Raw genomic sequence first — 27,703 nt, forward strand, 5'->3', positions numbered from 1 at the left:
CTCTTCTCCAATGAGTATTTTTGGCATTTTTATCGAATATCAGGTGGCTATAGCTACTTGGGCTTACATCTGGGTCCTCTATTCTGTTCCACTGATCTACATGTCTGTTTTTGTGCCAGTACCATGCTGTTTTTGTTACTATGGCTCTGTAGTATAGGTTAAAATCAGGTATGGTGATACCACCAGCCTCTTTTTTGTTGCTCAGTATTATTTTAGATATTCGAGGTTTTTTGTGATTCCAAATGAATTTTTGGATTGTTTTTTCTATTTCCATGAAGAAAGCCTTTGGAATTTTGATAGGGATTGCATTAAATGTGTAGATTGCTTTAGGTAAGATTGCCATTTTCACGATATTGATTCTTCCAATCCAGGAACAAGGGATGTTTCTCCACTCTCTAGTGTCTTCTGCAATTTCTCGCTTGAGTGTTTTAAAGTTCTCATTGTATAGATTCTTTACTTCCTTGGTTAGGTTTATTCCAAGGTATTTTATTTTTTTTTTGATGCAATTGTGAATGGGAGAGATTCTCTGATTTCATCCTCTGTGTGTTTGTTGTTAGCATATATGAAGGCTACTGATTTCTGTGTATTTATTTTGTATCCTGCTACATTGCTGTAGGTTTTGGTCAGCTCTAACAGCTTGCTAGTAGAGTCTCTAGGGTCCTTTATGTATAGAATCATGTCATCTGCAAATAATGATAACTTGATTTCTTCCTTTCCAATTTGTATCCCTTTTATGTGTGTCTCTTGCCTTATTGCTATGGCTAAGACTTCCAAAACTATGTTAAATAAAAGTGGGGACAGTGGACACCCTTGTCTTGTTCCTGATTTTAGTGGAAAAGCTTCCAGTTTTTCCCCATTTAGTAATATGTTGGCTGTAGGCTTGTCATAAATAGCCTTTATTATATTGAGATATGTTCCTTCTATTCCCAGTCTCTGTAGGACTTTTATCATGAAGGGATGTTGGATTTTGTCAAATGCTTTCTCTGCATCTAATGAGATGATCATGTGATTTTTGTCCTTCAACCCGTTTATGTAATGTATTACATTTATAGATTTGCGTATGTTGAACCATCCCTGCATCTCTGGGATAAAGCCTACTTGGTCAGGGTGAATGATCTTTTTGATATACTCTTGTATTCTGTTTGCCAATATTTTGTTGAGAATTTTTGCATCTATGTTCATGAGGGAGATTGGTCTATAATTTTCTTTTTTTGTTCTATCTTTGCCTGGTTTTGGTATCAGGGTGATGCTGGCCTCATAGAAGGAGTTTGGTAGAATTCCTTCTTTTTCTATTTCCTGGAAAAGCTGAAGAAGCAATGGTGTTAGCTCTTCCTTAAAAGTCTGGTAAAATTCAGCAGTGAATCCATCCGGGCCTGGGCTTTTTTTAGTTGGGAGATTATTGATAACTGTTCAGATCTCCATGTTTGTTATAGGTCTATTTAAGTGATTAATCTCATTTTGATTTAATTTAGGTAGGTCATATAGATCAAGGAAATCATCCATTTCTTTCAGATTTTCATACTTTGTGGAGTATATGCTTTTGTAGTATGTCCCTATGATTTTTTGAATTTCTCTGGAATCTGTTGTGATGTTGCCTTGTTCATCTCTGATTTTATTAATTTGTGTCTCTTCTCTCTTTCTTTTGGTCAGATTTGCTAAGGGTTTATCAATCTTGTTTATCCTTTCAAAGAACCAACTCTTTGTTTCATTAATTCTTTGGATTGTTCTTTTTGTTTCTATTTCATTAATTTCTGCCCTAATCTTTATTATTTCTTCCCGTCTACTAATTTTTGGTTTGCCTTGTTCTTCTTTTTCCAAGGCTTTAAGGCGAAGCATTAGGTCGTTTACTTGCGACCTTTCTAATTTCTTAATATAGGCACTTAAGGCTATAAATTTACCTCTTAGAACTGCCTTCATTGTGTCCCAGAGATTTTGGTAGGTTGTGTTCTCATTATCATTTGACTCTATAAATTTTTTGATTTCCTTTTTGATTTCTTCATTGACCCACTCATCATTTAGTAGTGTATTGTTTAGTTTCCATGATTTTGTGTATGCTCTATAGCCTTTCTTGCTACTGATTTGTAGTTTAATTCCATTGTGGTCAGATAGAATGCAAGGAATTATTTCAATTTTCCTGAATTTGTTAAGATTTGCTTTGTGTCCTAATATATGATCTATCTTAGAGAATGTTCCATGTGCTGCTGAAAAGAATGTATATTCTGCAGCCTTTGGATGAAATGTCCTGTATATATCTGTTAGGTCCATTCCTTCTATGACCTCATTTAGTCCAGATGCCTCTCTGTTTATTCTTTCCCTGGATGACCTGTCAATTGATGAGAGTGGGGTGTTAAAGTCACCCACCACCACTGTGTTTGGTGTTATCTGTGACCTTAGTTCAAATAGTGTTTGTTTGACGAATTTGGGAGCCCCTATGTTAGGTGCATATATGTTTAGGATTGTAATGTCCTCCTGTTGGAGTGTGCCCTTAATCAATATAAAGTGACCTTCCTTATCTTTCTTGACTAACGTCGGACTAAAGTCTACCCTGTCTGATATTAGGATAGCAACCCCTGCTTGTTTTCTAGGCCCATTTGCTTGAAACACCGTCTTCCAACCTTTCACCCTAAGATAATGTCTATCCTTTGTAGAAAGGTGAGTTTCTTGGAGACAACAAATTGTAGGATCCTGCTTTTTAACCCAGTCTGCAAATCTATGTCTTTTCGTTGGGGCATTGAGACCGTTGATATTAAGAGATATTATTGAAAGGTGTGTATTTATGTTTGCCATTTTTGTGTGTGTGTGTGTGTTACTGGTTCTATCTGTGCTCTCTTCTGTTAACTGGTATTTGAGTATAGCTTGTTTTTTCTAGGTTCCTTATATGTGTGCTTTTCCTTTTGTTCAGCATGGAGGATTCTATCAAGTATTTTCTGTAGAGCTGGTTTTGTCTTCAAATACTCCTTTAGCCTGCTTTTGTCATGGAATGTCTTTATTTCTCCATCTATTTGAATGGATAACTTTGCAGGATAAAGTAACCTTGGTTGACAGTTGTTATCTTTCAGAACTTGGAATATATCACTCCAAGCCCTTCTGGCTTTAAAAGTTTGTGTTGAATAATCTGCTGTAATCCTGATGGGCTTGCTTTTGTAGGTAACTTGATTTTTTTCTCTAACTGCTTTCAATATGTTTTCTTTGGTTTGTGAGTTTGGAAGTTTGATTATAATATGGCGAGGAGAGGTTATTTCTGGGTTTCGTCTGGCTGGGGTTCTAAAGGCTTCCTGTATCTGTATTGGCACCTCTTTCCCAATTTGGGGGAAATTTTCCTCTATGATTTTGTTGAAGATGCCTACTATGCCTCTGGAGTGGAGTTCTTCTCCTTCTACTATGCCCTGAATTCTTATATTGGATCTTTTCATAGTGTCCCGAATATCTTGAAATTCCCACTCATACTTTTCTATAAGTTTGTCTTTCTCTTTGTTGGACTGCATTAGGTCTGCCACCTGGTCTTCTAGCTTAGATATTCTGTACTCTCCCTCATCCATCCTACTGGTGAGATTTTCTACAGAGTTTTTTATTTCATTAACTGTGTTCTTCATTGCTAGTAATTCTGACTGGTTTTTCTTTATTATTTCTATTTCCCTATTTATGTCTTGTATTGCCTTCTTTATTTCATTAAATTGGTGTCCTGCCTCTTCTTTGATTCCTTTGATTTCCTCTTTGATTTCCTCTTTGATTTCTTCCTTGATTGTTTTCATGTGTTCTTTGACCTCTTTGAACATATTTATAATTATTCTTTTGAACTCTTTCTCAGGCATTTCCTCTAACTCTTTCTCTCTGGAGGACATTTCTGATGCATTAATACTTTTAGGTGGATTTATATCATCTTGCTTTTTAGTGTTTCTTGTGTTATAATGTGTATATTTTTGCATCTTGGATTAAGTTAATGCTTGGATTTTCTAGCTAGCTGTGTATTCTTAGCTGTATCAATTGATTTGATGTAATATATTTTCAGGGTAGGACCTTAAGGTATTAGGTGTGGCTCTTAAGACTCTCAGAGTATCTACAAAGATGTTCTTAGGGGTTGAGATTCCCTGCTATAGGAGTATTCAAGCAGGCTGAGTGGAATAAAATACTGGTAGATTCTAAAATTTAACTAAACACTGTACACATTCAATCAAAAACAGCCCCGAGTATGTATGCAAGAGTAGTTATTATAATGACCAGATCTTCTATCAACAAAGAGGTTTAGATTTCTGGTCTGTTGAGGGATCCAAGTCAGGTTGTGACCAAGTGAGACCCTTCCCTGGTGCAATCCCAGTTACCTTGGGTGATTTTGGTCTCAGTCAAGTTGCTGCCTGGGTCGTCGGGCTGCTGTTCTGATTTCTGGAGCTGGGCACTTGCTTTTCCTACGGGGCAAACCGAGCCACTGCTGCTGCCTCTGCTGCTGCTGTAGCTGCCACCACCGGAGCCACCACCGCTGTTGAAGCTGCCGCTGCTGTGACCACTGCCGCTGCTCCCCCCGAAGCCGCTGCTGCGGGATCTGCCGCCGCTGCCGCTCCTGGGTCCGCTGCTGCTGGGGCCGCTGGTACCGGTGCTGGAGCCGCTGAAGTTGCTGCCGAACTCTGCTCCTGCTTGGGTCCCGCTGTCAGCCCAAGTTGGCGTGGCCGGGTCCCGGGCCACTGCTGTGTTCGCTGGAGCTGGGCTCAGGCGGTGGGGGAGGGGAGGCTGCTCTGGTTGTCTCGCTGCTCCACGTGTTCTACCTCACGGTCTTCTCCTCCGCTGCTCGCTGCCACTCTCCCCTCACGTGTCCCGAGTTGTGGAGTGCGCAGTGTGAGGGGAAAATCCCGCACCTGGCTTTTCCTGCGGCTCGAGCTGGTCTGGCGGTTTTCTGCTGCGCCGCGGCTGCGGCGTTTGGCCGAGCTGCCTGAGCTGCTGGAGCCGCTTTTCCCGCCTGTGCGGGCTCTGGATGCTCTATAACTCTTCTACTTCTCCGCTGCCGCCTCAATTTCCTATACACCTCACTTTTTAGTAAAAGCGTGTATTTTGCTGAGTTTTTTTGGTCTTTTTCCCCCCTAGGCTGCTTTGGCGTGGTACCTACGCCACCATCTTAACCGGAAGTCCTAGTGGAACTTTTTTTTTTTTTTAATTTTTTTTTATTTAAATTTTTATTTATTTATTTGAGAGCGACAGACACAGAGAGAAAGACAGATAGAGGGAGAGAGAGGGAATGGGCGCGCCAGGGCTTCCAGCCTCTACAAACGAACTCCAGATGCGTGCGCCCCCTTGTGCATCTGGCTAACGTGGGACCTGGGGAACCGAGCCTCGAACCGGGGTCCTTAGGCTTCACAGGCAAGCGCTTAACTGCTAAGCCATCTCTCCAGCCCTAGTGGAACATTTTTAAATTAATTTGTTTTGTGTACAAAATAACGTTTTTTTTAAGTTTTTTTTTTTTTGGTTTTCCGAAGTTGGGTCGCATTCTAGCCCAGGTTGACCTGGAATTCACTATGTAGTCTCAGGAATGCTGCGAACTCATGTGATCCTCCTACCTCTGCCTCCTGAGTGCTGGGATTAAAGGCATGTGCCACCACACCCAGCTGTTTTTCTTTTTAATATTTTATATTTACTTATTTGTCAGAGGTAGAGAGAAGGAGGGAGGCACACCAGGGCCTCCAGCCGCTGCAAACAAACTCCAGACACATGTGCCACCTTGTGCATCTGGCTTACATGGGTCCTGGGGAATCAAACCTGGGTCCTTTGGCTTTGCAGGCAAGCACCTTAACTGCTAAGCCATCCCTCCAGCCCAATAATGGGTTTTATTATGAGATCTTCATACATGTAAATCATTGTACCTTTCTCTTTTTGGCCCCCTCCTCTGTTCTTCCCCTCAATCTTGCTACTCTTTTTTCTCTCCAAAATAGTCCCCTTTATGCTTTCTTGTCATACACATATGTGCATGTATGTATATTTAAATATAGATTGTTCATATGAAAAAGTCATGCAATATTTTTCTTTCTTTCCCATTAACTTCTTTTGTTCCCTCCTGCTTTTCCCTTCAGGCCTGCCCCCATGGTTCTACCTCATGTTCTGCATGTGTGTATGCATAAATGTGTGTGTGCATATATGCATATATATACACATACCTATATTCATCTAGGTTCCACATGTGAGAGAAAGAATATGATATTTGTCTTTCTGGGTCTGGTTTATTTCACTTAACATGATAATAATCTCCACCTCCATGCTTTTTTTTTTTTTTTTCCTGAAAATGACATTATTTCATTCATCTTTACAGATAAGATTCCACCATGTGTATGTACCACATCCTTAACTGTCCATTTGTTGCTGGACATCTAGGTAGGTTCTATTTCTTAGCTATTTTGAATAGTCCATCTATAGACATGGATGTGAAGATATGTCATATATCTGTGATATGTTGACCTAGAGTCTTTTGGGAAAATACCCAGGAAGAGTATAGCTGGATCATATGGTAGTTGGTTGTTTGAGGTAGGGTCTCACTCTAACCCAGGCTGACCTGGAATTTACTATGTAGCCTCAAGGTGGCCTTGAACTCATGGTGATCCTCCTACCTCTGCCTCCCAAGTACTGGGACTAAAGGTATGTGCCATCATGCTTGATCTGGTGATTCTTTTTTTAAAAAAATGTTTATTTATTTGAGAGAGATAGATAGCTAGACAGACAGATAGATAGATAGACAGAAAGATAGACAGACAGATAGAAAGACACAATGAGCATGCCAGGGCCTCCAGCCACTGCAAATGAACTCCAGACACATGCACCACCTTGTGCAACTGCCTTACGTGGGTATTGGGGAATTGAAACTGGGTCCTTAGGCTTTGCAGGCAAGCACTTTAGCCACTAAGCCTCCCACCATTTTTGATTTTTTTTTTTTTTTCAAGGTAGGGTTTCACTCTCTAGCCCAGGCTGACCTGGAATCACTATGTAGTCTCAGGGCAGCCTCGAATTTATGGTGACCCATCTACCTCTGCCTCCTGAGTGCTGGGATTAAAGGCATGTGCCACCACACCTGGCTTATTTTTTAAATTTTTTCAAAATTATTTTATTTATGTCTGGAGAGATGGCTTAGCAGTTAAGGAACTTGCCTACAAAGTGAAATAGCCCCCATTTGATACCCTAGGACCCATATAAGTCAGATCCTCATGCGCATGCATCTGGAGTTTGTTTGCAGTGGCTGGAGGCCTTGGTGTACCCATTCTCCTCTCTCTCTCTTTCTCTCTCAGCCTTCTCTGTCTCTCTCATAAATAAATAAATAAATAAATAAATAAATAAATAAATAAATAAATAAGATATATTAAAATATTGTATTTATTTGAGAGAAAGAAAGAGGCAGACAGAGAAAGAGTGGGTATGGGTGTGCCAAGGCCTCCTGCCATTGCAAACAAACTCTGGCATGGGCCACTTTGCACATCTAGCTTTACTTGGGCACTGGGGAATTGGAACCAGGCCATCAGGATTTCAAGCAAATACCTTTAACCACTAAGCCATCTCTTCAGTACTCAAAATAGTTTTTATTTGCATTTCCCTGATGACGAAAGATGCTGTAAACTTTTTCACTTATTGGCCATTTGTATTTGTTCTTTTGAGGACTATGTGTACAATTATTTAGCTCATTTATTGGTTGGCTAGTGTGTTTCATTTGTGTTTAATTTTTGAAGTTCTTTATAGATTCTAGATGATATATAGTTAGTGAAGATTGTTTTCCTTTCTGTAGGCTATCTGTTATGTTGATTGTTTCCTTTTTATGCAAAGGCTCTTAAAATATTTTATTTACTTATGAGAGAGAAAGAGGGAGAGAGGTAGAGAAAGAGAGAATGAGAATGGGCACTAGCCACTGCTAACAAACTCCAGATGCATGTGCTACTTTGTGCATTTGGCTTTGCAGGAGTACGGGGAAATCAAACCCTTGTATTTAGGCTTTGTTGGTAAGTGCCTTAACCACTGAGCAATCTCTCTAGTTTAGAAAAGGCCTTTTAATTTCATGTAATCCTATTTGTCAATTCTTGGTGCTACTTTTTAGGCTTTTGGAATCCTTTATGGAAAGTCTTTGCATATGCCTACATCTTGTACTACTTTGCTGTTTTCCTCCTAACAGTTTCAGAGTTTCTATTTTTGTGCTAGGTCAGAAATATATATTCAGTTTCATTCTTTTACATGTAGATATTCAGTTTTCCTCCCACCATTTATTGAATAGGCTTTACTGCAATGTATGTATGTTTTTTACAACTTTTTAAAGATTCAGTGGATGTGAGATATTCATTTTTGAGTCTTCTATATTATTCTATTGATATTTGTGACAGTACCATGCTGTTTTTGTTGCTATGGTTCTGGGTATAGTTTGAGGTCAGATACTGTAATACCTCCAATATTGTCCTTCCTGTTTAGGATTGTCTTGGCTATTTGGTTTTGTTTTTTTTTTTTTTTTTTTCAAGGTAGGGTCTCACTCTAGCCCAGGCTGACCTCAAATTCACTATGGAGTCTCAGGGTGGCCTTGAACTCACGGCGATCCTCCTACCTCTGCCTCCCAAGTGCTGGGATTAAAGGCGTGCGCCACCACGCCCAGCTTGTCTTGGCTATTTGGGACTTTTGTGCATCTACATGAATGTTAGGGATTTGAATTTTTGGTTGTTTGTTTGTTTTCAAGGTAGGGTTTCACTCTAGCTCAGGCTGACCTGGAATTCACTATGCATTCTCAGGGTGGCCTCAAACTTAAGGTGATCCTCCTACCTCTGCCTCCTGAGTGCTGGGATTAAAGGCATATGTCACCATGCCTGGCTTTAATTTTTTTTTAATTCTTTCTTTCTTTTTTTTTTTTTTTTTTGAGGTAGGGTTTCACCCAGCCCAGGCTGACCTGGAATTCACTATGTAGTCTCAGGGTGGCCTCAGACAAATGGCGATCCTTCTACCTCTGCCTCCCGAGTGCTGGAATTAAAGGCATGCATCACTACGTCCAACTTTTTTTTATTTTTAAAAATATTTTATTTATTTACTTATTTGAGAGAGAGAGAGAGATAGAGAGAGAGAGAGTATGGACACACCAGGGCCTCTTGCCACTGCAACCAAACTCCAGACACATGTGCTACTTTGTGCATCTGGCTTTATGTGGGCAGTGGGGAATTGAACTGGGGGCATCAGACATTACAAGCAAGTGCCTTTAGCCTCTGAGCAATCTGTCCAGCCCTAACTTTAGGGTTTTTGTAATTTTGATTGGGATTGCATTCAATCTACAGGCTTTCAGTAATATAGCAATCTTCATAATATTAATTCTTTTTTGTTTATTTGTTTGTTTTGTTTTGTTTCTCAAGGTAGGGTCTCGCTCTAGACCAGGCTGACCTGGAATTCATTATGCAGTCTTAGGTTGGCCTTGAACTCATAGCAATACTCCTACCTCTGCCTCCTGAATGCTGGGATTAAAGGTGTGCGTCACCATGCCTTCAATGCATTCTTCAGTGCTTTCAAAAAACATTTTTATTTATTTATTTTAAAGTGGGGTCTTGCTCTAGTCCAGGCTGACGTGGAATTCACTATGTAGTCTCAGGCTGGCCTCGAACTCATGGCAATCCTCTTACCTTTGCCTTTGAAGTGTTGGGATTAAAGGTACATGCCACCACGCCTGGCTTTTTGTTTATTTTTATAACATTGTAAACTGCCTGTTTATTCTGTTGATTTTCTTCTTCCCTTAGCAGAGTCTTTTTAATTTCATATAATCCCATTTCTTGGGATTATTTCCTGGACTTTTGGAATCCTTTCCAGAAAGTTGTGGTTGACCACATCTCTCTCCCTTCTTTTTGTCTCCATCCTAGATTAAACCTGTCTATCTCCAGTATTTCCCCTGTCACTTTTATTTTTTTATTTATTTTTATTTATTTATTTTTTTATTTATTTGAGAGCAACAGACAGAGAGAAAGATAGATAGAGGGAGAGAGAGAGAGTGGGCGCGCCAGGGCTTCCAGCCTCTGCAAACAAACTCCAGACGCGTGCGCCCCCTTGTGCATCTGGCTAACGTGGGACCTGGGGAACCGAGCTTCCAACCGGGGTGTTTAGGCTTCACAGGCAAGCGCTTAACCGCTAAGCCATCTCTCCAGCCCCCCCTGTCACTTTTAAATCACATATGTCCTATTACCCTCCCTAACCCTCTTCCTGAAATCCTCTTTCCCTGCTCTCGTGGACCTTTGACTAGTTTCTGGACATCTTCTCTCACCCACTCCCATAAACATACAAATGAAAGATCCAGGGTTGGGACCTGCATGAGAGAGCTTTCAGTGTTAAGTGAGGTAACCCAGGCTCAGAAAGAGAAACACAACATGTCTTTCCGTGTTTTTTTTTGTTTTTTTTTTTTTTTTTTATCTCTCTCTCTCTTTCTTTCTTTCTTTTTTTTTTTTTTTTTTTTGAGTAGTACTGGGTTGGCCTTGAATTCTCAATGATCCTCCTACCTCTGCCTCCCAAGAGCTGGGATTAAAGGTCTATGCCACCACGCCTGTCAATATTTTTTTCCAGGATAGAGTCTCCCTCTAGCCCAGGCTGACCTGGAATTCACAATTTTTTTTTAACATACGTTGTAATATGTCCCTTCCCCAGGTCTCCCTTTTCCTGCGGGCCCTCCCCAGTAGGGTTATTGGTGTTCACTGTGGTAATTAGGGCCTCTGTCTCCAGGGGGCGCTGTGCCCCAGGGTGCTTCTGCCTGCCTTGTGACTCTTCCACTCTCCTGTCCCCTGAGCCCTGGCAGGTGTGTTAGTAGTTGATGCTGAGTTCTCTCTATTCTCTGTGTTTCTGTTACGGTGTGTTTCGGTTCTCCACGGTGTTTGTTTCTGTTTTCCTCGATGTGGTTGCTGGGCTAGCATTGGGATATTCATGTTGTTGCTTCCTCTGCAGTTTCTTCTGGACGCCAGCAGATGTGGCAGCGGAGGCGCATCCCCGGGAAAGCAGTCAGCTGGTTTTTCTTGTGCTGATGGATCTTGGATCGCCCTAGTAATCTCTGCCATCTGATTCGCTCCCCCAGGGTGAGAGCAGCTCTGATTAAGGGGTATGTCTAGGAGCTTGAGGGACATTTTGGTGCGGTTACCCTTTCTACTTGCTCGGGAGTACTGGGGGCTTCTCTCTGGGTGGTGTGGTTTTCCTGACCATGGGGCGCTAACTTGGTTCCCAGTACCAGTTTTGACTTCTCTCCCACTCAGCAAGTCTCATGTATGTCCAATTGGAGGGCAGTTGGTTATCTATAAAGGCTGTGGGCCACTGTTGTACAAGTGCACAGTTCCTGTCCAGCTGGTGGATTGTATGGCTTGCAGGGTCTCCTAGTTATGCATGCTGTTGGTGACCATTGTCACCCAGGAGCCCTCACAGCACTTTCCAGCGCCATGAGAGTTTGCCAGGCAAGGGCTGGGGTTCCTCTTCAGTTTCCACGTTGGCTTTCAGCGGTCTGTGATGGCATCCTGTGGTGTCTTCAGCAATAGCGTCTTATCTTTTTTGGGGGGGTTGAGGTAGGGTCTCACTCTAGCACAGGCTGACCTGGAATTCACAATGTAATCTCAGGGTGGCCTCGAACTCATGGTGATCCTCCTACCTCTGCCTCCTGAATGCTGGGATTAAAGGCGTGCACCACCACTCCCGGCTAGGGTCTTATCTTTTAGCTCTGCTGGGTAACCACGTGCTTGGCAAAGACCTGCATTATTTTGGGTGAACTTGTAGATCACCAGGGACAACTGCTTGCTGTGGGAGTTAACCCAGACCTGGCCCTGGGATCCACAAGCCAGAGCCCATGGTTTAAGGATTAAGCTTTCTCCACATTCTACTGGGCATTTCAGTCTGGTCTGTTCACCTCCTTTAATTGGGAGTTCTATCCCACATACTGGTTTCCAGGAGGAACATTCCTATTGTTCTGACTGCTTTAGTCTTTGCTTGCATATTTCTCCTCTCCTCTCTTTTTCCCTGTCTACCCCAGACTATCCCACCCCAAATATCCTTTCCTCTACTGGTTTGTCTGGTAAACCCCTCCCTCCCTGGTTCCATGCCCATAGTCCTAATGCTTAGTCACTTTTACATTGCTCTTCTACTGGTCAAGTTTAGGAGCCACATATGAAAGAAAACATGTGACATTTGTCTTGCTTAGTTTGTGTGACCTCACTTAGATGGTACTTTCCAAGAACATCCACTTTCCTACAAATTTCATTATTTCGTTTTTCCTTATTGCTGAGTACAATTTCATTGTGTAAATGTACCACATCTTCATTATCAGTTGATGGGCATCTGGGTTGATTCCAGTTCCCAGCTATAGTGAATAGAGCATTGACAAACATGGTTTTGCAAGTATTTCTGAAGTACAGAGTGGAGTCTTTAGGGTAGGTATTGAGGAATGCAATAGCTGGGTCAGATGAAAGATACATTTTTACCAGGAGTGGTGGTTCATACCTTTAATTGCATTTGAGAGGCAGAGGTAGGAGGATCGCTGAGAGCTCAAGGCCACCCTGAGACTTGGCATAGTGAATTCCAGGCCAGCCTGGCCAAGAGCAAAACCTTACCTCATAAAACCAAAAACCTGGGGCTGGAGAGATGGCTTAGTGGTTAAGCACTTGCTTGTGAAGCCTAAGGACCCTGGTTCAAGGCTCAATTTCCCAGTACCTATGTAAGTCAGATAGATGCACAAGGTGGCTCATGCATCTGGAATTTGTTTGCAGTGGCTGGAGGCCCTGGTGAGCCCATTCTGTCTGTCTCTCTGCCTCTTTCTCTGTCTGTCAATCTCAAATAAATAAAAATTTTAAAAAAGTCTATTTTCTTCTTTTTCAGGAATTTCCATACTGCTTTCCTTAATGGTTTTACCAGTTTGCATTTCCACCAGCAGTGAATAGGGGTTTCTCTTTTCCAATAGCTTCACCAACATTCAATTTAATTTAATTTTTTGGTTTTTCAAGATAGGGCTGTGCTGACTTGGAATTCACTATATAGTCTCAGGGTGGCCTTTAACTCATGGTGACCCTGCTACCTCTGCCTCCTGAGTGCTAGGATTAAAGGTGTGTGCCACCACACCCAGCTCTCATTTAATTTTTTGATGGTTGACATCTTGATTGGAGTAAAATGTAATCTCAAAGTTGTTTTAATCTGCATTTCCCTCATGACTAGGGATGTTGAACATTTCTTTTTTTATTTTATTTTTATTTATTTATTTTTTTTTGTTTTTGTTTTTCAAGGTAGGGTCTCACTCTGTAGTCTCAGGGTGGCCTCGAACTCTCTGAGATCCTCCTGCCTCTGCCTCCTGAGTGCTGGGATTAAGACGTGCGCCACCACGCCCAGCTTCATTTCTTTTTTTAAATAATTTTTTTGTTCATTTTTATTTATTTAAGAGAGAGAGGATGGGTGCGCCAGGGCCACTGCAAACAAACTCCAGACACGTGCGCCCCCTTGTGCACCTGGCTAACATGGGTCCTGGGGAAACGAGCCTAGAACTGGGGCCCTTAGGCTTCACAGGCAAGTGCTTAACCACTAAGCTATCTCTCTAGTCCAAACATTTCCTGTTTAATAAAATATATTTTTTTATTTATTTGAGAGACAGAAAGAAGCAAAGAGAGAGAGAGAAGACAGAGAGAGAGAGTGAGAAAATGGGCATACCAGGGCCTCCAGCCACTGCAAATGAACTCCAGACCCATGCACCACTTTGTGCATCAGGTTTAGGTGGGTCCTGGGGCATTGAACCTGGGTCTTTTGGCTTTGGAGACAAGCATCTGAACTACTAAGCAATTTCTCCAGCCTGAACATTTCTTTAAATGATTATTGGCCATTTGTATTTCCTCCTTTGAGAATTCTCTGTTCAGTTGTCTGCCCCTTTTATCTTTTATTTTTATTTACCTTTTGTTGTTGTTTTTTCAGGGTAGGGTCTCACTCTAGCCCAAGCTAACTGTGTGTCTCAGGCTGGCCCTCATACTCACAGTGATCCTCCTACCTCTGCCACCACAGTGCTGGGATTAAAGGTGTGTGCCACTATGCCTGGCTTTGATTTCTTTTCTTTTGGTAGAGTCTCCCTCTAGCCCAGGTTTACCTGGAAGAACCAGCTCTTTGTTAGGTCAGGACAGGCTCCCAAAATGGAGTCACCAAGGACAGCAGAATGTTGACAGAGGCATAAGGAAGTAGGTTATCTACATTCATTAAGAAACCACCCAGCCATTATCCCTTCCTTGCCTAACAATGCCCCCAGGTCATGGTTTCCTGCCCCCTTATCTCATAAGTCACCTGCTTATTGTTCTGGTCTCACACTGTATCTATTTGAAATGACTAATGTAAAGAACAAAGGAGTTCTTTTCCCTTCTTCATCTTCCCCAACTGAAGAGCCCTATGAAGCCCACTACCTGAAAAACTCAGGCTGGCTGTGCTCTCCTCTTGTGAGCCAGCCCTGACAGCTCATGCTTTTCATGAATAAAAGCTTTCATCTTTGCCTCAGAGTGGCTTGTGTGGTCTTGGTCACTCCCAAACCTTACATCTGGTGCCCTGACTTGGATAGGAGGCTTCTGGTTACCCTCTTGGGCAGCCAGACCTCCTTTCTCCTGGCCAGACCACTGAGGTGCTACTGACCCTCTGAAGGCTTTGGACCATCTCTGCCTGATACTGGCTTTCATACCCACCACAATTTGGCCTCACTCTTTTCCCCTTCATCTCCTCCCTCCTTTTTGGTAAGTGTCCCTCTTGGGTTAGACTGCTCCCGGGTTTAATCCCTCCTGTGGAAGCCGAGCTGGCACACCAGGCTGCACCCCTCTGCTGCTTTTGGGCCCCAACCCCAGGTCTTGAGAAAGACGTACTCTTGACACCTCAGGTCTCTCACTCTCTGGTCTACTGTGCCCTAAGGGGCACCTTTTGGTTCTGTTGCACCATCTTGGGACACTCTCCTCCTCCCTCTCCCTCTTGAGGTCTCATCTTTCACTGCCAGCCACTTTCGCCATCAGCAGCACAGTCGCCTGCCTTGCCCAACAGGCTAAAAAGCCGACAGTTGTGACCTGTATGACCTCTACCCACATGGGAGGTGCAGGTCCTGTTCATCCTGACCAGCCAGGAGGTCACATTGGTGTTCTGTGTAAACCCAGCTTAAGGTCTGGTTTATGTTTCTCTCACCCTTGTTTTGCTCTTTCCCTGTCTCCTTAAGAACTTAAAGCCTCTATGACTCTTGGACGACATCTTATCTTTCTCTGCAACTCTTCCTGGCCACAATATAAGAGGGACAATGGGTCCAAATGGCCTGAGAATGGTAGTTTTGATTTTCAAATTCTCACTAATTTAGAAAACTTGTGCCAACATACAGGCAGATGGTCCAAAATACCCTATATTCAGACATTTTCCACTCTGCGTGCACAGCCCTCTCTCTCTGTGCGCTACATGCCCTTTTCACCAGGTCCTTCTAGCCAAGCTCTCAGGAATGTGTTTTCAGTTAACCCCTCCCCCATACTGGTCCTCCCCCTCTGCTTTTGACGCGGAAGCCATAGATGACCTCGCCCCAACAGCTCCTCCAGCTCCCTCAGCCTCTCCTAACCCCCTGCCTGGTAACAAGGTTTGACTTTGGTCTCCAGAGTTGTAAATAGAATAGAAATTTAAAATGGGAATTCATAGCTCCTGGATAATAAATGAATGAATGAATCTGTGAAGGAGAAATGGTTGCTGGAGTCTATATGAAAAGTGCACTTGAAATGAATGTGTGTGTATGAGCATGCATGTGGCTCACAGCTGCAGGATGATTTCTGCTCTGAGCAGTGCCATTTGACTGTGGGAGATGTTCTCCACCAAGCCCACTGTACTAGATGGCATGACAAATTTTTACTGTTTAGTGTCCCCCAGAAGGTACACTAAAAGTAATTAAAATCACAGAAAAAAAATGCAAGATTCTCCTACTCTTAAAGAGTTGTAAAATGACAGGATTGGAAAGCTGCCTTGTAGCCCTGAGGGAAGTCCAAAACGCTCCCTGGAATTTAGAAAGAAAAACAAAATGGATCTTTCTTAGCTTCCCTGCCTTGCAGAGCCAGGGGGCGGCAAGCACGGGGAATCTCAGGGTCCTGGTCCCAGCATGACGATGGGTGAATGCCAAATCAGGTGAACAGATGGGGACTACTTATAAGAAAATTGAAACCGTTTTACATTTACTTTATTTTTCTATGCTTCTATGGAACTACTGACAAACAACAGCCTCAAAATTTATGCTCAAATTTAGAAGTACTTGATACTGAGTTTGTAAAAATAATTTCTAATAATGTTTGAATCTGCTTTCATATATTTTTTAAAAATGTGTTTTAGGAAAGTTATAAGAAGAAAAGTTCTAAAATCAATAAATGAAAAAATCTATATGTTTATTCTGGGTAAACAGTATAAGTCAAGTCTGATCTACTCTTCTATAAAAAGGTTATTTCAAAAGGCCTTTTGAGGACTTCCGGTTAAGATGGCGGCGTAGGTACCACGCCAAAGCAGCCTAGGGGGGAAAAAGACCAAAAAAACTCAGCAAAATACACACTTTTACTAAAAAGTGAGGTGTATAGGAAATTGAGGCGGCAGCGGAGAAGTAGAAGAGTTCCAGAGCATCCAGAGCCTACACAGGCGGGAACAGCGGCTCCGGGGCGGCTCGGCCACCCGCCGCAGCCGCGGAGCGGCAGAAAGCCGCCGGACTCTCGGCTCGAGCCGCAGGACAAGCCAGGTGTGGGATTTTCCCCTCACACCGCGCTCTCCACAACTCGGGAAACGTGAGGGGAGAGCAGCAGCGAGCGACGGAGGGAAGAGCAGACTGCGAGGTAGAAGCACACGTGGAACAGCGATACAACCAGAGCAGCCGCGGCTCCCTCCCCTCCCCCACCACCTGAACCCAGCTCCAGCGAACACAGCAGCGGCCCGGGACCCGGCCACGCCAACTTGGGCTGACAGCAGGACCCAAGCAGGAGCAGAGTTCGGCAGCAACTTCAGCGGCTCCAGCACCGGTACCAGTGGCCCCAGCAGCAGCAGACCCAGGAGCGGCAGCGGCGGCAGATCCCGCAGCAGTGGCTTCGGGGTGAGCAGCGGCGGTGGACACGGCAGCGGCAGCTTCAGCAGTGGTGGTGGCTCCGGGGGTGGCAGCTACAACAGCAGCAGAGGCAGTAGCAGCGGCTCAGTTTGCCCCGTAGGAAAAGCAAGTGCCCAGCTCCAGAAATCAGAACAGCAGCCCGATGACCCAGGCAGCAACTTGACTGAGACCAAAATCACCCAAGGTAACTGGGATTGCACCAGGGAAGGGTCTCACTTGGTCACAAGCTGACTTGGATACCTCAACAGACCAGAAATCTAAACCTCTTTGTTGATAGAGGATCTGGTCATTATAATAACTACTCTTGCATACATACTCGGGGCTGTTTTTGATTGAATGTGTACAGTGTTTAGTTAAATTTTAGAATCTACCAGTATTTTATTCCACTCAGCCTGCTTGAATACTCCTATAGCAGGGAAACTCAACCCCTAAGAACATCTTTGTAGATACTCTGAGAGTCTTAAGAGCCACACCTAATACCTTAAGGTCCTACCCTGAAAATATATTACATCAAATCAATTGATACAGCTAAGAATACACAGCTAGCTAGAAAATCCAAGCATTAACTTAATCCAAAATGCAAAAATATATACATTATAACACAAGAAACACTAAAAAGCTAGACGATATAAATCCACCTAAAAGTATTAATGCATCAGAAATGTCCTCCAGTGAGAAAGAGTTAGAGGAAATGCCTGAGAAAGAGTTCAAAAGAATAATTATAAATATGTTCAAAGAGGTCAAAGAACACATTAAAACAATCAAAGAAGAAATCAAAGAGGAAATCAAAGGAATCAAAGAAGAGGCAGGACACCAATTTAATGAAATAAAGAAGGCAATACAAGACATAAATAGGGAAATAGAAATAATAAAGAAAAACCAGTCAGAATTACTAGCAATGAAGAACACAGTTAATGAAATAAAAAACTCTGTAGAAAATCTCACCAGTAGGATGGATGAGGGAGAGGACAGAATATCTAAGCTAGAAGATCAGGTGGCAGACCTAATGCAGTCCAACAAAGAGAAAGACAAACTTATAGAAAAGTATGAGTGGGAATTTCAAGATATTCGGGACACTATGAAAAGATCCAATATAAGAATTCAGGGCATAGTAGAAGGAGAAGAACTCCACTCCAGAGGCATAGTAGGCATCTTCAACAAAATCATAGAGGAAAATTTCCCCCAAATTGGGAAAGAGGTGCCAATACAGATACAGGAAGCCTTTAGAACCCCAGCCAGACAAAACCCAGAAAGAAACTCTCCTCGCCACATTATACTCAAACTTCCAAACACACAAACCAAAGAAAAAATATTGAAAGCAGTTAGAGAGAAAAATCAAGTTACCTACAAAAGCAAGCCCATCAGGATTACAGCAGATTATTCAACACAAACTTTTAAAGCCAGAAGGGCTTGGAGTGATATATTCCAAGTTCTGAAAGATAACAACTGTCAACCAAGGTTACTTTATCCTGCAAAGTTATCCATCCAAATAGATGGAGAAATAAAGACATTCCATGACAAAAGCAGGTTAAAGGAGTATCTGAAGACAAAACCAGCTCTACAGAAAATACTTGATAGAATCCTCCATGCTGAACAAAAGGAAAAGCACACATATAAGGAACCTAGAAAAAACCAGCTATACTCAAATACCAGTTAACAGAAGAGAGCACAGGTAGAACAAGTAACACACACACACACACACACACAAATGGCAAACATAAATACACACCTTTCAATAATATCTCTTAATATCAACGGTCTCAATGCCCCAACGAAAAGACATAGATTTGCAGACTGGGTTAAAAAGCAGGATCCTACAATTTGTTGTCTCCAAGAAACTCACCTTTCTACAAAGGATAGACATTATCTTAGGGTGAAAGGTTGGAAGACGGTGTTTCAAGCAAATGGGCCTAGAAAACAAGCAGGGGTTGCTATCCTAATATCAGACAGGGTAGACTTTAGTCCGACGTTAGTCAAAAAAGATAAGGAAGGTCACTTTATATTGATTAAGGGCACACTCCAACAGGAGGACATTACAATCCTAAACATATATGCACCTAACATGGGGGCTCCCAAATTCGTCAAACAAACACTATTAGAACTAAGGTCACAGATAACACCAAACACAGTGGTGGTGGGTGACTTTAACACCCCACTCTCATCAATTGACAGGTCATCCAGGGAAAGAATAAACAGAGAGGCATCTGGACTAAATGAGGTCATAGAAGGAATGGACCTAACAGATTTATACAGGACATTTCATCCAAAGGCTGCAGAATATACATTCTTTTCAGCAGCACATGGAACATTCTCTAAAATAGACCATATATTAGGACACAAAGCAAATCTTAACAAATTCAGGAAAATCGAAATAATTCCTTGCATTCTATCTGACCACAATGGAATTAAACTACAAATCAGTAGCAAGAAAGGCTATAGAGCATACACAAAATCATGGAAACTAAACAATACACTACTAAATGATGAGTGGGTCAATGAAGAAATCAAAAAGGAAATCAAAAAATTTATAGAGTCAAATGATAATGAGAACACAACCTACCAAAATCTCTGGGACACAATGAAGGCAGTTCTAAGAGGTAAATTTATAGCCTTAAGTGCCTATATTAAGAAATTAGAAAGGTCGCAAGTAAATGACCTAATGCTTCGCCTTAAAGCCTTGGAAAAAGAAGAACAAGGCAAACCAAAAAGTAGTAGACGGGAAGAAATAATAAAGATTAGGGCAGAAATTAATGAAATAGAAACAAAAAGAACAATCCAAAGAATTAATGAAACAAAGAGTTGGTTCTTTGAAAGGATAAACAAGATTGATAAACCCTTAGCAAATCTGACCAAAAGAAAGAGAGAAGAGACACAAATTAATAAAATCAGAGATGAACAAGGTAACATCACAACAGATTCCAGAGAAATTCAAAAACTTATAGGGACATACTATAAAAGCATATACTCCACAAAGTATGAAAATCTGAAAGAAATGGATGATTTCCTTGATCTATATGACCTACCTAAATTAAATCAAAATGAGATTAATCACTTAAATAGACCTATAACAAACATGGAGATCCGAGCAGTTATCAATAATCTCCCAACTAAAAAAAGCCCAGGCCCGGATGGATTCACTGCTGAATTTTACCAGACTTTTAAGGAAGAGCTAACACCATTGCTTCTTAAGCTTTTCCAGGAAATAGAAAAAGAAGGAATCCTACCAAACTCCTTCTATGAGGCCAGCATCACCCTGATACCAAAACCAGGCAAAGATAGAACAAAAAAAGAAAATTACAGACCAATCTCCCTCATGAACATAGATGCAAAAATTCTCAACAAAATATTGGCAAACAGAATACAAGAGTATATCAAAAAGATCATTCACCCTGACCAAGTAGGCTTTATCCCAGAGATGCAGGGATGGTTCAACATACGCAAATCTATAAATGTAATACATTACATAAATGGGTTGAAGGACAAAAATCACATGATCATCTCATTAGATGCAGAGAAAGCATTTGACAAAATCCAACATCCCTTCATGATAAAAGTCCTACAGAGACTGGGAATAGAAGGAACATATCTCAATATAATAAAGGCTATTTATGACAAGCCTACAGCCAACATATTACTAAATGGGGAAAAACTGGAAGCTTTTCCACTAAAATCAGGAACAAGACAAGGGTGTCCACTGTCTCCACTTCTATTTAATATAGTTTTGGAAGTCTTAGCCATAGCAATAAGGCAAGAGACACACATAAAAGGGATACAAATTGGAAAGGAAGAAATCAAGTTATCATTATTTGCAGATGACATGATTCTATACATAAAGGACCCTAAAGACTCTACTAGCAAGCTGTTAGAGCTGATCAAAACCTACAGCAATGTAGCAGGATACAAAATAAATACACAGAAATCAGTAGCCTTCGTATATGCTAACAACAAACACACAGAGGATGAAATCAGAGAATCACTCCCATTCACAATTGCATCAAAAAAAATAAAATACCTTGGAATAAACCTAACCAAGGAAGTAAAGAATCTATACAATGAGAACTTTAAAACACTCAAGCGAGAAATTGCAGAAGACACTAGAAAGTGGAGAAACATCCCTTGTTCCTGGATTGGAAGAATCAATATCGTGAAAATGGCAATCTTACCTAAAGCAATCTACACATTTAATGCAATCCCTATCAAAATTCCAAAGGCTTTCTTCATGGAAATAGAAAAAACAATCCAAAAATTCATTTGGAATCACAAAAAACCTCGAATATCTAAAATAATACTGAGCAACAAAAAAGAGGCTGGTGGTATCACCATACCTGATTTTAACCTATACTACAGAGCCATAGTAACAAAAACAGCATGGTACTGGCACAAAAACAGACATGTAGATCAGTGGAACAGAATAGAGGACCCAGATGTAAGCCCAAGTAGCTATAGCCACCTGATATTTGATAAAAATGCCAAAAATACTCATTGGAGAAGAGACAGCCTCTTCAGCAAATGGTGTTTTGAAAACTGGATAAATATCTGTAGAAGGATGAAAATAGATTCTTCTCTCTCGCCATGCACAAGAATTAAGTCCAAATGGATTAAAGACCTTAACATCAGACCGGAAACTTTGAAACTGCTAGAGGAAAAAGTAGGGGAAACCCTTCAACATATTGGTCTTGGCAAAGACTTTCTGAATACAACCCCAATTGCTCAGGCAATAAAACCACAGATTAACCACTGGGACCTAATGAAATTACAAAGATTTTGCACCGCAAAGGACACAGTGAAAAAAGCAAAGAGGCAACCTACAGAATGGGAAAAAATCTTCGCCAGCTATATATCTGATAGAGGATTAATATCTAGGATATACAAAGAACTCAAAAAGTTAACCAATAAGGAATCAAACAAGCCAATCAAAAAATGGGCTAAGGAGCTAAATAGAGAGTTCTCAAAGGAAGAAATACGAATGGCATATAAGCACCTAAAAAAATGTTCTACGTCACTAGTCATCAGGGAAATGCAGATTAAAACTACATTGAGATTCCATCTCACTCCTGTCAGATTGGCCACCATCATGAAAACAAATGATCATAAATGTTGGCGGGGATGTGGAAAAAAAGGAACCCTTGTGCACTGCTGGTGGGAATGCAATCTGGTGCAGCCATTGTGGAAAACAGTGTGGAGGTTCCTAAAGCAGCTAGAGATTGATCTACCATATGACCCAGCTATAGCACTCCTAGGCATATATCCAAAGGACTCATCTCATTTCCTTAGAAGTACATGCTCAACCATGTTTATTGCTGCTCAATTTATAATAGCTGGGAAATGGAACCAGCCTAGATGTCCCTCAACAGATGAGTGGATAATGAAGATGTGGTACATTTATACAATGGAGTTCTACTCAGCGGTAAAGAAAAATGAAGTTATGAAATTTGCAGAAAAATGGATGGACCTGGAAAGTATTATACTAAGTCAGGTAACCCAGGCCCAGAAAGCCAAGCGCCACATGTTCTCTCTCATATGGGGATCCTAGCTACAGATGACTGGGCTTCTGTGTGAGAATGAAAATACTTAGTAGCAGAGGCCAGTAAGTTGAAAAGGAGACATAAAGGGTGGAGAAAGGAAGGGAGGAGGATACTTAATAGGTTGATATTGTATATATGTAATTACAATGATTGTAATGGGGAGGTAATATGATTGAGAATGGAATTTCAAATGGGAAAGTGTGGGGGTGGGGAGGGAGGGAATTACCATGGGATATATTTTATAATCATGGAAAATGTTAATAAAAATTAAAAAAAAAAAAAGGCCTTTTGAGGGCTAGAGAGATGGTTTAGTGGTTAAGACATTTGCCTGCAAAGCCAAAGGACCTCAGTTCAATTCTCCAGGACCCAAGTAAGCCAGATGTACAAAGGGGTGCATACATCTGGAGTTTGTTTGCAGTGGCTGGAGGTCCTGGTGCACCCATTCTCTCTCCCTCTTTCTCTCTCTCTCTCTCTCTCAAATAAATAAGTTAAAATAAAGTTTTAAAAAAGGCCTTTTGAGGACAAAAAAACAAACTTAAATGGTCATATCAAGGGGAAATTATACACACACACATACACACACACACACACACACACACACACACACACAATTTACTGATGGGAGTGAAAGAAAGGGGAGATTGGGTGTGCTAGGGCCTTCAGTCACTGCAAATGAACTCCAGATGCATGTTCCACCTTGTGCATCCAGCTTACATGGGTATTGGGGAATTAAGCCTGAGTCCTTTGGCTTTGCAGGCAAGTGCCTTAAAATGCTAAGCCATCTCTCCAGCCCACTTTGAGGTAGGATTTCCCTCTAGTTCAGGCTGACCTGTAATTCACTGTGTAGTCTCAGGGTGGCCTCAAACTCATGGTGATTCTCCTACTTCTGCCTCCTGAGTGTTGGGATTAAAGGCATGTGTCACCACTCCCGACATAAAATTTTCTTTTTAATTTCTTCTATGACCCATTCATTGTTTAGTAGTGAGTTGTTCAGTCTCCAGTAGTTGTTGTTTTTTCTGTTTTTCTTTTTTTAAATCTATTTATTTATTTAAGAGACAGAGAGAGGAAGATAGGAAGAGAGAATGGGCACACCAGGGCATCCAGCCACTGCGAACAAACTCCAAATGCATGCATTGCATGTGCAGCTGGCTTAGGTGGGTCCTAGGGAATCAAACCTGGGTCCTTAAGCTTTGCAGACAAGTGTCTAAAACACTAAGCCATCTCTCCAGGCCTTGATTTCTTTTCTTTTCTTTTCTTTTCTTTTCTTTTCTTTTCTTTTCTTTTCCTCTCTTCTCTTCTCTTCTCTTCTCTTCTCTTCTCTTCTCTTCTCTTTTCTTTTCTTTTCTTTTCTTTTCTTTCCTTTTCTTTTCTTTCTTTTTTTTGAGGTAGGGTCTCCCTGTAGCCCAGACTGACCTTGACCTGGAGTTCACTATGTAGTCTCAGGCTGACCTCAAACTCACAGCAATTCTCCTACCTCTTTGTCATGGTTAAGGTGTTGTCAACTTGATCTTTTTAGTAATCTGAGGTTGCTTCCAGGAAGGATTAACTGAAAGAGGAAGTCCTTCCCCCAGAGTGAGCCCTTCCCCCAGAGCAGGCGGCCTTTCTTAGATGGGAACTTTATATAAGGAAGCTCTCAGTGAAAAGAACCCTTTCCTTCCACTTGGCTGCTGGAGCTGCTCACTGCCTTTCAGCATGGATTGAAGACCAGAGTCAACTGAAGCCTCACGTGGTTTGAAACCCAGTGGCTCCTCAGGAAGCCTCCAGGCCTTCAGTGCCAATTGGGACTGCTGAGGCATGACCACATGGACTGAGCAGCTATGGGATTCCTTGATTCTTGGGCCTGCAACTGCTATTGGATCACCATAAACTAATCCAATAAATTCCCTCTTAAAAAATTTTGTTTTGTTTATTTTTATTTATTTGAAAGCGATGGACAGAGAGAAAGAGAGAGAAAGAGGCAGATATATATAGAGAGACAGAATGGGCATGTCAGGGCCTCTGGCCACTGCAAACAAACTCCAGACATGTGCGCCCCCTTGTGCATCTGGCTAACGTGGGTCCTGGGGAATCAAGCCTTGAACCGGGATCCTTAGGCTTCACAGGCAAGTGCTTAACCGCTAAGCCATCTCTCCAGCCCAAATTCCTCTTTTAATATAATTCATTGTAGTGGTTCTGTTCCTCTAGAGAATCATGATACACTCTTCCTCCCAAATTCTGGGATTAAAGGCATGCACCACCATGCCTTGCTCTGTTGTTTTTCTTGTTGTTGATTTCTAGCTTTCCTTTTAAAACATTATTTATTTATTTGAGAGAGAGAGAGAGAGAGGAAGAGGCAGATAGAGAGGAAGACAGAATGGGTGCACTAGGGCCTCTAGCCACTGCAAATGAACTCCAGACACATGCACCCCCTTGTGCATGTGGTTTACGTGTGACCTGGGGAATTGAAGCAGGATCCTTAGGCTTCACAAGCAAATGCTTTAACCACTAAGCAATTTCCTCAGCCCTGATTTCTAGCTTTAATGCACGGTAGCCAAATATAGTACAAGAGTTATGTCAATTTTCCTAAATTTATGGAGGCATGCTTTATGCCCTAATATATGATCTATTTAAAAAATATTTTATTTTGGGGCTGGAGAGATGGCTTAGTAGTTAAGTGCTTTCCTGTGAAACCTAAGGACCCTAGCTTGAGGCTTGATTCCCCAGGACCAACATAAGCCAGATGCATAAGGTGGCACATGCAACTGGAGTTTGTTGCAGTGGCTAGAGGCCCTGGCATGCCCATTCTCTCCCTCTCTTTCTCTCTCCCTCTCTGCTGCTTTCTCTGTCTGTCACTCTCAAATAAATAAGTAAAAATAAACAACAAATTTAAAAATCAATTAGATTTTGCTTTATAAAAAGTGGTGCACCTGTGTGTTGGGAGCCATGAGCCTAACCTCGGCCATGTTGACAGAAACTGCCATATAGCAAGTTAAGTTTCTATCTCCTCATCTAAATTTTCAGTTACCAGAAATGAAGAACTTATATGCTTGGGTGATAAACCCCCCCCCCATTCTTCCAGTAACTGATAAAGAAACAGAGGCATTGCGGTTTAGCCAGTAACTCTGTGACCTTTGCCCTGATTACGTTACAACCTTATATAAACCTACATGTAAGAATAAACTCTGGAGGCCTTGACCAGAAACTCGGCTTGGTCTCCTTCCTTGTGTCTGTTTGCCTTTTCCCATTCAGGTTAACTTCCCCTTGGGTTCTTATTCAACTCCCCACTGTCCGGGGCAAGTGGTGCCTGAACGTGGAGCTCGAGGTACGAAGGAAAACCTGAACATTGCTCGAGTGAATGGCGGTTCCTCTCCCTGAATCTCCATGATTGGCGAGTTAAGATTCGCACAGCGATCACCACAGGCACCCTGCCTGTGATACAGATCTGCACAGTGATCAACACAGAAGCCCACCTGTAATATAGACCCGGTTAAGGTAAGAAGAGTGACGCAAACTTCTAGGCAAACCATTTAAAGAATATTCAGTCAGATTTGCAAGACACAGGAACTGCGGGATTTCTTTTTTGATCTTTGTAAACTTCTTTTCTTTCTTTTACTTTCAGTTGGTGCCATCATGTGGAGTCGCAACATAGTGACAGGGCAACTGAAGCCTCTTGGCCAGGGCTACCCTCTGGCATTGGCTGAAAGCCCCTGGCTCCCTCTGTGATCCCGACAGCCCGCTTGGGCGTTGGCAAAGACCTCCTATCTAGCCTCCCTTACAACCACTGAAACTGGTCATGCAACGGCCAGTAAATGCCCTTAGGGCAGCTGCTGGATTCTTAAACTTGCAAACAGGCTTGCATCAGGCCCATTGGGGAATCCCCTGTGCCGGTACCCGGACGGGAACATTGCCCTCTGGTCTTGCTGTTTCTACTCTCTCCTTTCTATCATGGGCCAGACCCTAAGTAAACAGGAACTTTTCATCCAGGGACTTAAAGACTCCCTCAAGACTCGTGGGGCAAAAGTTAAGAAAAAAGATCTTGTTTATTTTTTCCTCTTCTTAGAAGATTTATGTCCATGGTTTCCCCAGGAAGGTACCATTGATGAAAAAAGATGGGGGAGACTGGGAGATTGGCTAAAAGAATACTATATGACCTTTGGGCCTGAAAAGGTCCCGGTTCAGATCTTCTCCTATTGGAACTTAATAAACAATGTCCTCCAGATTCACCGGTGCCAATCGGACATTTCAAAAGTTGTTAGGGATGAAGAAACCTTTCTTAAAAATAGTCTTAACCCTAGCCAGACCCCTCCCACTCATGAACTAACTCCCTGCCATCAGGATCCCTGCATGGGGGCAGCCGTGGCTGTGGCTCCAACGTCATTTCCCTTCCCCGAGCCACCCAGTCCTCCAGGCAGGCACTGCGGCAGTGGTGGTCCCTGGGCAAAGAGTGATCCCCCTTCACAGTGCCCCTCTGTCATTGTTCCCATGCCTCAGGATGACCTAGTCTCCCACACTCCCAAAAGCTCCCCTAGCCCCCCTAAGTCTATCTACCCTGCTCTGTCAGAAATTTCCAGAGACTCTCCCTCGGTGACTCCTTTTCACCTGATGAGGAGACAGAATTGGAGGATGAGGCCACTAAATATTGGCCCCCTCGCACAAAACATGTGGCAGACCCTCCACCCTATCTGCAGATGCCTAGGCCACACCCCTTTTGCAGCCCTGTAGCTCTCTTGGGTGTGGACTCCCACTGTAACTTGGAGGAAGTCACTCGGCAAGTGACTCACCAACTTTCTCGGGAGGCGCAATCACTAAAATCCCTCCTTGCAGTTAAAAAAGAAAAAGCCTCTTTGCTTAAACAACTCCATGATTTAGACTTAGAAATTTGCTTTCCCTCTCCTGCCCCCGTACGGCACACCAAAACTAAAATTAAACAACCCAAGACTCTTCATGCATTTCCTATAACACGCGCCCAAGTGAAAGCAGGAGCCAATTTTTTAACCTGTTCACCACCTGAGCCAAGTGGGGCAGAAACAGATTCAGGGGAGGAGGACTCTGAAGGAGATAAGCACTCTAAACAATATACTGATTTAGATGATGATAGTGAGCCAAGCAGAAACAAAAGTATTATTATTAAGCCCCAGCAGTATCACCACTT

The sequence above is a fragment of the Jaculus jaculus genome, chromosome 6 (assembly GCF_020740685.1).
Source record: "Jaculus jaculus isolate mJacJac1 chromosome 6, mJacJac1.mat.Y.cur, whole genome shotgun sequence".
NCBI classification, from domain to species: domain Eukaryota; kingdom Metazoa; phylum Chordata; class Mammalia; order Rodentia; family Dipodidae; genus Jaculus; species Jaculus jaculus.